The 10,257-nt window shown below is 35.7% G+C and overlaps 1 long non-coding RNA gene across 1 annotated transcript; it reads left to right on the top strand.

The window, feature by feature from the left end:
- Window positions 1–415: 415 nt before the first annotated feature.
- LOC109247179 (uncharacterized) lies at window positions 416–7,020 on the top strand. Its single transcript, XR_002071620.2, has 2 exons — window positions 416–525; window positions 5,942–7,020. It is a non-coding gene; the product is annotated as an uncharacterized LOC109247179 (long non-coding RNA).
- The last annotated feature ends 3,237 nt before the right edge of the window (window positions 7,021–10,257 follow it).

The following is a 10,257-nucleotide window of genomic DNA, read 5'->3' as shown; positions in this document are numbered from 1 at the left end:
TGATGATACACTGCCTTGATATGGTAGAGTGAGTCTTCCCAAATTTGTTCTTCAAAATCTTCAAAAATCTTCATTATTCTTGCCCTTTTGTTTCTCAAGTAGTTCTTTTGGAGTAATGTTTAGAGGGGCCAATCCTACTCCCACTCATTGTTCCTAGACCCAAGAATTCAAGCTTCTGAGGACCTATCACCATATGTAAGCTGGTGGTTCAAAGAAAATACTGGGAAATTGCAACTCAGATTCATAAGATATATTAATCTGAGCTATTTCATAGTGGTGACTTTAATGTCCATTCCATTATTCTATTAGTCAAGTTATGTCTTTGTGACATAACATATTGTGGAAGCAGTGGGTTCTATGACTAGGAGCTCATTGTTCAACCTCTTGTGCCATGAAATTGACATCTTGGTATAAGGCAATGCAGTGCAGGATCCCATGCCAATAAGTCAGAGTTTCTCTTAGTCCTAAGATGATAATGTTCTCAGAGGCCCTGCAGCAGACAAGAAAGACAAACTTCTATCTGAGGTAGGTGTCAATTCCAGTAAGAATGAATTGCTGCACATTCCAGGGTAGAAAGAGTCCAATATATTCAACCTGGCACCAGAAGTCTCTTTGAGGAATGGTGCTAAGATAAAGGGCTCAGAGTTGTTTTCTTCTGCTGGCAGGTTTATAGGTGGTGATAATGAACATATGTCCTTGAACCCGTATATAGTTTATAACCCTGCTACCATGTGCAATCTCTTCTTGGACCCACTGTGCAAGCATAGGAGGTTATGAAGAGAGAGACTGGTAGACAGAGATTAGAAATATCCTGTCCAACTCATTGTCACTTTCCCTTGACTCTAATTTTCCCAACTTTGTCCTTCAAATATCTTGAGCAAAACGGTAGGCCATCCATGCCTGACTGGGAGTTAGCATACATTGGTACTGAAGGCCATTTCCACCCAAAATGTCCAGTGTGCACAGTGTACCGTTCTTCCCACTGGGAGAATATTTCTTCCTGCTCACTATCTTCAGGGCCAGCCCTGAAAAGGGATTGTGGTTTGGAAGTAGTCAATTTTCCTCTTACCTGTAAATTACAGCTGAATAGTATCCACCTTTGTCAGTGACCCTTAGGGATCCCTCTAGGAGACTATAGGTGTAAAATTGAAGGAGAGGTAGCAGCGAGACAGAGGTAGAGAACATGAGAGTTTGGGCTTCCTATTTATGTGCCTTACTTATGTCCTCTGGAACTTCAAGGACTCTATCCTAAGTATATCGTTTCCACCAAGTGATGAATTGCTTCTGTACGCACCTGACATTATGAGTCTCTGTGTGTGATAATAAACATTCATTGATGTCACATGGTCAGGCACCTAACCTCAGCTGGTGCCCAATAGATTACAAAGTCTGCTTCTTAAATAGTGTTTTGCTTCCGGCTGCAGATGACATGACTTTGCATTACCAGGGATGTCTTTGGAAATATAAATTCTTGAGCTCCAACTCAGACCAACTAATCAGAAATTTTGAGGATGATATTAATGAACAATCAAGTTTAAGAACCACTGACTTACAAGGATATCCTTGCAAGGATATCACTGGCAGACCAATGATTACTGAAACCCTTCACTGATATGGCAACCTCCAAATTTTTGAAGGCTTAATCTCTCACCTCTTGGCATATCTGCATCCTTCCAAAGCATTCAAAATACTTGTCTCAACCTTCAGGTCCAATTAGCATAGTGGACCACAACTCTAGGCATTCTGGAATTTATCCTGAGTTTTTGTTTACAATATTCATATTTTTTTCAAATATTCCCAATGGGCTTTTTTACAGTTGTCTGATATTACCTCATTTCTGCACTGTTTTTGCAGAAATAAATTATTGAATCTTATTCTCTCATTTAGCTCTTGAATGATACTAAATATAAGAATGTAAAAGTTTTTACATATTATCATATTATTTTTATTTAATGTAGTGTAAATTCATTTAATTTGCTAGCTTTTCATTTTTTGTGTTTGTTAACATTTTGATTTTTCAGGTTCATCTTGTGTGGTATGTATGTGACAGTGATTAGAGCAGTATTTCTTTCCCTATCTTTATCTCTTTAGAATAAGCCATCTTGAATACTGTATTTAAATGCCTCCAATTAACCTATAAGGCCCATAATCCTGAGCCCATTCTTAATTTAAAAAAATTTTTAAAGTGTTTTAATTTTATTTTTGAGAGAGAGAGAGAGACAGAATGTGAGCAGGGGAGGGGCAGAGAGAGAGGGAGACAGAATCTGAAGCAGGCTCCAGGCTCTGAGCTGTCACTGAGCCCATTCTTAAAATGTCAGCTTGGAGCTCCTATCCTATAATGACACTGGGGATATAGTAAATTCAAATGCCATTCCAGAGGTGGACTGTTTTAGTTTCTGGTCTTAAGTTGGGTTTTTGTCCATCTACTTGTCAGATTCATCATTTCTGATAAAGCAAAATTGTAGGTCCTATTTGGCATTAACTTATTTTAGCTCCTTTCACTATCAGTAGACATCCTCCTCAGCTCTGGTTTTAAGAGGTGAGCCTATCTCTGCACCTCCCTTCCCCCCATCTTATATGGTGCAGTTTCCATTTTTATTACTTAGACTGAAATTTAGGCTTTCCCAGCTTACACTGATATCCCAAACCCAAGAAGTATGTGGCTTTACTTCTACTCATTGCTTTACATTTATATTCTGTATCTGATACTTGGGAAAGCTTATTTTGTTGGGCTTTTAAAAATCTCTCTTCATGGATTTTTCTACTGTTGCTACACATTTTGGTGTAGGAGGTAGGGTATCAGAGAAATCAAAGTTTAAAAGTGTCAATGTACAGCTTCATCTTACCCAGAAATACCATATTTTATTTTTCACTTTTTTGATGTCTAAAAATAACCTTTTAAGCAAGGCAGAAAACATTTTAAAGATGAAGAAACCACACACTGATACTAGCTGATGCACCTAGAATACCTAACCATTAAACAACATTAATAATAGTTAGGCTATCCTAGATGATAGAACTCCTGGAGTCCTCTCCTTCCTCTGAAACTGCTTTATGCAGGGGAAATTATTTTGGCTAGATAACATCCTGAACATTGGCCAGGGAGTAGCTGGGAATTACATTAATATGTATTGGTTTTGAATGAAATTGTGTTTTCTTCTGTATTTCCTTATTATCCAGCAGATCAAGTCCACATATCTGCTCTTTTTCATTATTTTCCATGAGCTATCTGCTCCTTCCTAACCAAATATATATCAAATTATCCTGTGACATTTCATTGAGCAGTACAACTCCTTTCTCTTGAAGACAAAGCATGCTCCTTGATACTGGAATGGGTTTGCTCATTCTGGCCTGCCTTTCCATGGCATTCTCTAATACCTTTTCTTACCTATCCATATCCTCCACACCCTTCATGAGACAATAAACTCCAATCTTCGGCACTAAGCCTTCCAACTTTTTGGAAATTTCACACTAGTTTGGTGTATTCCGTTTATGTTACATATCATTTTTCTCTATTGAGGTTTTATTTTTACTATTTTAACTCTGTATGTGTTGGCACCCTATTTGAAATTTAAACTTCTTACAAAGAAAAAAATGTGTCTTATACTTTCTTGAATATCCCACAGTGCATGGTCAAATGCAAAACACTTTGTTGACTGGCTGATTTGATGAGAGCTCTAGGGATATAATAATCACATGCACATTATTCTTTTTTGCTCTTGGTAGCTTCATCCCACCCTACCCTTTTTGTTTATTTTTTCAGAGATATCCATGTAGTTTCTGTCAGAAATAATTGGAAAGAAGGACTAAATTTGTTTCCTCTTTATTTGAGGTAAATGTTCATTTTCCCTCCATATATCCTCATTTTGATTTGTCAGAAATAATGATATTTGGTTACACAAACTTCTAAGTTTCAAGCATTTTATGTATCAATTGCCAGTCAGTAGTCAAGCATTCACTGACCCCTTGCTTCAAAACTTAAACTACCCCCAGACATTTTACACCTCTCTTATACTGAGAATATAGCCATAAAGTTAACATTGATGTTGAAATTATATGATTAACTTATATTTATAAGAATAATCCACTAAGTGAAAATAAGATTCTCCATATCATTTCTGCACATTTTCTATGCATTCTTCTACTTTATATAAAAAAAGATACATAGGGAATATATATATAGATAGATAGATAGATAGATAGATATAGATATAGATATAGATATAGATATAGATATAGATATAGATATCAGTGGTCAATGTACAGCATGTAGCTTGGAAGATTCCAAGAAAATGGCAAGAATAATATGTAGGCCAAAGTTCGAAGTACCTTACGTTCTTAACCAAGTGAATCGACTGGTATATTTTCTACATGACTTGTGTTCCTCCAAATTTCTAAGAATTTCATGACAAAGGAAATGCAGTGAATTACAGGCAACTTATATAATGGTGTTCCAGTTTTAGCAGTGTAAGCAAGCAATGGCAAAATGTTATCTTCCTCATTATGCCAACTTAATGCATTAGCTTGTAGCATATGGCATGTGAGCCTCGTGATAGGAGAAGAAGCTTGGGTTTTTATTCTGTCTACCAATAGGTGCCAGCATTCATTCAGTTCCCTCCAGGCATTGTAATTGTTCACATAACAGCAGGATGCGCATCTACACTCATGGCAATGGCTGAGAAATTGAGTTCATCTCATATTTTTCTTTCAAGCTTTTATTACACCATGTATTTCAGAGTAGTGACTTGATTTTTATGCAATTTAATCCTCTTGCTGTGAGCATCATCTTTGAGAACTTATGATCTTTCAGTTCATTCTTCATTCAATAATGTGTTTATGTGCTCTGTATACAGCATTATTTTGATACCAACCATTCTGTAAAATGTTCCAAAATGAATCAATTCATATAAACTGGGCCAAATAAATCAGTCCTCAGAAATATACCATCAATTCCATTACACAAGTGAAGGGTAGAAGCACTGTATTGCAGTGAAAAGTGGAACAACTGTAGACACTAAAATACACATTACTACTAATACATCAACCCTCTTATTTTGGTGTATACCACTTCTAGCTAGCTCTTTTTAGGACAGTAATTACCATAATATAAGTTCTGATAGGGATTTGGGCTATAAAAGGAAATATGGAATGTCTTGAATATGGAAGTTTCAGGTAAGGCATCATAGAAGAGATCTCAGACCACCACAGTACAGTATTATCATATTAGGATATCTAAAAGATCAGAGTGGGATGCCTGGTGGCTCAGTCAGCTAAGCATCCAACACTTGATATCGGCTGAGGTCACGATCTCACTGTTGTGAGGTCGAGCCTCGTGTTGGGCTCCACACTGAGTGGAGCCTGCTTGGGATTCTCTCTATTCCTCTCTTTCTGCCTCTGTCCCACTCGTGAATGTACTCCCTCTCTCAAAGTAAATAAATAAACTTTAGGAGTGCCTGGGTGGGTCAGTGGTTGAGCATCTGACTTCGGCTCAAGTCATGATCTTGAGGTTTGTGAGTTTGAGACCCACACCCAGCTGTCTTGCTGTCGGCACACAGCCCACTTCAGATCCTCTTTCCCCTTCTTTCTCTGCCCCTCCCCTGCTTGCCCTGTCTCTCAAACATAGATAAACATTTAAAAAAATAAATAAACTTTAAAAATAAATAAATATAAGATCAGAGAGCTAGAAAGAAAGGAGTATTTTCCATATGTGGAATTTAAGAAATAAAACAAACAAACCAAGAAACAGACTCAACTATAGAGAGCAAATTGATGGGGGGGGGGGGAGAAGTGGGGAGGTGGGGTAAATAGATGATGGGGATTAAGAAGTGCACTTGTGATGACCACAGGGTATTGTATGGAAGTGTCAAATCACTATATTGTATACCTGAAACTAAGATTACACTGTATGTTAACTAACTGGAATTTATTATTATTATTTTAGCTAATTGGAATTTAAATAAAAACTTCAAAAAAAAGAAAGGAGTATTTTCTAGGAATGAAGAAGAACTCATGAAATCAATAATCGTATTTTAAATCCTCAAAAGAGAGCACCAATCAAATTACTACAGCCATGCTACGTACCAACACACACTTTTGATGAATTCACTGCATAGTAATCGGGTTTTTTATTGCAAGCAGCAAAAATCATCTCTGACTCTCTCATGCAGTAAATAATGCATTTTGGAAGAATGTTAGGACTTGGAAACCACCAGGAGATTGGAGAACTTGATCAGAAGATGAGCTAAAGCCAGGGGACACCAGGTTGTGGGAACCAGAGATAGGCCCACACCCCAAGAACATCACAGAGAACCTACATCTCTGATGTATCTGCCCTCACTCTCCCATCCCTGCCTCTTTTCCTGAAACATTCAATGTTCCCACCACCACTGCCAGACACAGAGGCTGGGAAAACAAATTGCAGTCTATACTTTTCCAGGGGCCTCTTGTTCCAGATTCAAAGTCTCAAGAAAGATTATGAGTCAATAAACTGAGATCGCTTGCTCACCCCTCACTATCCGAGGCTGCTGAGAGTGGGATTTTGCTCCTTCAGAACCTGACTCCTGTAAGAAGCACATACTCTTCAAATAGAACTAAGATAACTGCACATTTACAAACTTCAAGTAGACTAACCTTTTCAACCTCTCTCTGTTCATTGATTAATCACTTAGTTATATTTCCTACAGTTTCTAACAACTTTATTTTATAATCACTTTTTTTAACATGCAATGACATTGAGTTATGTAGTGTACATATTATTTTCTATACTTTACAGACAAAGGTAATAATATCCAAAATATTTAACCTACTTGAATAGTTAAAAATTTGACCAAGATTGAGCATTCTTTCTACTACATGTAAATCATTAGTATATTTCTGTTTTCTTTTCTGACCTGCTTCACTTAAGTCATGTTGTTGGACAAAATGCTATAATTATCTTACTAATAAAGTTTGTGTATGTCAATTTTTTATGTGTAACTAACCACTCATAGAAAGAATGAAAATATACACAATGCGACTTGAGGATATATGTTTACTCAGTGTGAATTATTTCCCAAAATACATATGTGGTCAGCATTCAAAGTTGCTAATGAAAACTGCCTTCACTGAGATACAATTTAGCTGATTCCCAACAGTTTATTTCTTTTTTCATGTTTTTTACCCATTTTAGAATGAATTCTAGAGCAAAATAGATTAGCCAACTTTAGTCTTCATTTTCTAAAATACTTTTTGAGGATGACTTTAAATATTACATATACAAAGACTTACACCAACTACAAATTGATCATCTTTATTTTCTTTAAGCTAGGATTTCTATAGTTTTCCACTTTATAATCAGTGGAATTAGTTTAGAAGTAAAGAAAAACCCCTTGAGAACTCTCTCAAATAGCAGTATGCCACCTATAGTACATCATTTCCATTTATAAAACTGATTATACTCTAAGTGCTGGATAATGGGCAAGGACAAAGAACTTTCAAACTGCTTCTGCTACACGAGCATGTTTTCAGTGTTTTGTTACCAATATCCTTAGGTCTGAGCTGCTTGGAATTCTTTTGCAGCCATTTTCACATCTCTGTACTAGAACAAAATAGTTACCAGGACATCTTTCCTTGGCAAAGGCATCATAGGTCAGCTAAACTGTCATATAAAACATCTACTAACGTAGAGAAACTAGTATATAAGGAATATGCAGTGTTCAAGCACAGTTGAAATGTTTCACATTCAAAATTATTTTTATCATCCAGATATTTGTTTAAAAAAACCTGTCTTTTGTAATTATATGAAAGTTAGTGAAAGATTGCTTTACCTTGGTCACTTTCAAGGATACCTTAAGGCTAACATGATTTTTGTGGATATAACCTCCATCTCTTGGGAAAATATTAAATTACTTGTGTCAAGAACATTCTTAAATTTATTTTGAGACAGTATATTACCTTGCACATTGCTAGGAGTGTAAATGATGGCCAATGAGCTTGGTATGTTCATTAGGTGAAAATGAGCTTTTCTTTCGATATTGATTAAAGTGCTATCCTATTATGTAATTGAAACTTCCTTAAATGAGAAAATTTATATGATATATTCAGAATCTTATCAAGCACCTATTAAGCCTTCATATTATTCAAAATGAAACAAGTATATCAGAAGTTGCTCATGTTTTTATATCCTACATTGTTCTCAAAGCCGATAGAGAAGCAAATAGGACACATTTTATTAAATTCTCATCCCAAATTGTCCTCCCAGCACAGTAGGAACAAAAAAAGAAATAATGTTTATAGTACAATATAAGTAAAAGAAGAACATATAGGTACAATCTAATTATGATGTCTAAAGACATCAGAAACAGTATCGCCATAAGCATTGTTTTCACAATGGTAAATAAAATAATGTTTGTTTTAGTTAGGTTTCAAATAACATCCTCTTCTCCAAATTCCTTATGGTCCTTCACATTAGATATATCATTTTCCATCCTTCTGGAAGAGGTAAGCCATTGTATTGCTATTCTCCAAGAAACATTATACTTAGAGCAACATTTCACAGCCTATATACATTTTTTTTTTTTATATGAAGTGGCTCTCATGCATTATCTACTTGCTGAAGGAGATGAGGCAGGCTGGTAAGTATCACCCAGATAAATCAGAGTATATTGAAAGAATAAAAGACAGAATACTTAGGTTCTGTTTCTGCACATGCCATAAGAGCTGGGAAGAAACAAAATTTTGAATTGCAGTTTTCCACCAAACATAACATGCAGCCCCATCTTTGCTTTAAGGTACCTAAATATTATCACCAGTCTTCTATTTGAACATGTAGATTAATAGGAAAATTACTACCTCATAAGATACTCCATTCAGTTTCTTTTTTTTATGAAGTTACTTTTAATGAGTGTCATTGCCCTGGGCACTAGGTCCTTTATACATTCAAAGGAAATGTAATATATTCCTTCAAACCTGACTCCACTTCATACAAAATCTTCTTTTTTCTGGGTAAGTATAGTCGCACTTCTACAGGTTGAATTTCCTATAATGCTTTCTAGACCCTCTATAACATCTAGCAAAGTGTTTTGCAAATTATCAACGTGCTGATGTGTGATAAACTGAATTAAACTGATTGCTCTCTTCAACATATAATAATTACCAATGTTCTTTGTAACAAAGATGTCCAGAATTAAACACTAGGTATGTAAAACATAGTGGAATATTGCTTCACTTGATCTAAAAGCCATAGTTCTTCTAATTGGTTATTATTCATTGTATTAGAATTTGAGACATCAAATGATATTATGCTCATATAGACATGAAAATATTTCCAGATATTTTTGTTAGATTTTGCCTTCCCCATTCTGTACTTCCCCCGAATTTGTTTTAATTACAATTGAAATCTGCATTACTATTAATTTTGTCTTGATTATTTACACCCATCATTTCAGTATGTCAGAGTGTACTTATATTAAAAATTTTCAACTTACCTGTATACTCTTTAGTTTGGCTTTGTACAAAGGACCATTATTGAATGAAGAGTAAATATATAAAAATACCTAGTAGTTCTTATTGAAGTTGCACAGTGTAGAGCCATGAACTCAGAAATTCTTGCTAGCGTTCATGTTGGGAATCTCAGTTCTTAATTCAGGTAAGTTGAAGATAAATTTCTGTGCCTCAGAAATTTCCTGAAATACAAGGACCCACTATAAATCCTTGTGCCACATTCACATCCTAAAACATCTAACTGCTACTTACCCAGAAACATTTGTGTTGCCCAATGCATCAGTGTCGCAATCTATTGTCGGAGAGCAACCACCGCTGAGGTGACACCTATGTGTCATCACCCTCTCTCTTAATACATGTAACTTGAATCTTCTCTTAAAATCCAATTCTATGTGGATGTCTAACCTCCTGGTCATGTCTGTCTGGCCCAGATGGCACCATACCCTGTCAAGCACCAGTTCTGGATTTTTAAAAAATCATCATTATAAAGAAAATATTTAAAGATGCTTCCTTTAAGGGTATTATTATGTTAAGATTTCTGTACTGAGAAGAATCTTTGAATGGGAAATTTACCTCATGCTATTTAGGACTCTAGTTTGTTGAAGTCTGGGTTAGAACTGTTTAGGTTTTGGGGTTTTGAATTGATTTGGGTGTGCAGTACAGAATACCCAATTTCTAGGGAATCATATGCCGGAAGAGATACAATTCTGCCTTTATTCATTCTTCAGTGTTTTTCATGGCCCTGGAAATGCTGTGTCGATTTTTATATGATTATTA

The sequence above is a fragment of the Panthera pardus genome, unplaced genomic scaffold (assembly GCF_024362965.1).
Source record: "Panthera pardus isolate Hobbes unplaced genomic scaffold, ASM2436296v1 HiC_scaffold_1, whole genome shotgun sequence".
NCBI lineage: Eukaryota > Metazoa > Chordata > Mammalia > Carnivora > Felidae > Panthera > Panthera pardus.
The sequence above is the reverse complement of the archived record's forward strand: the minus strand, read 5'-3'. Positions and strand labels throughout refer to the sequence as shown.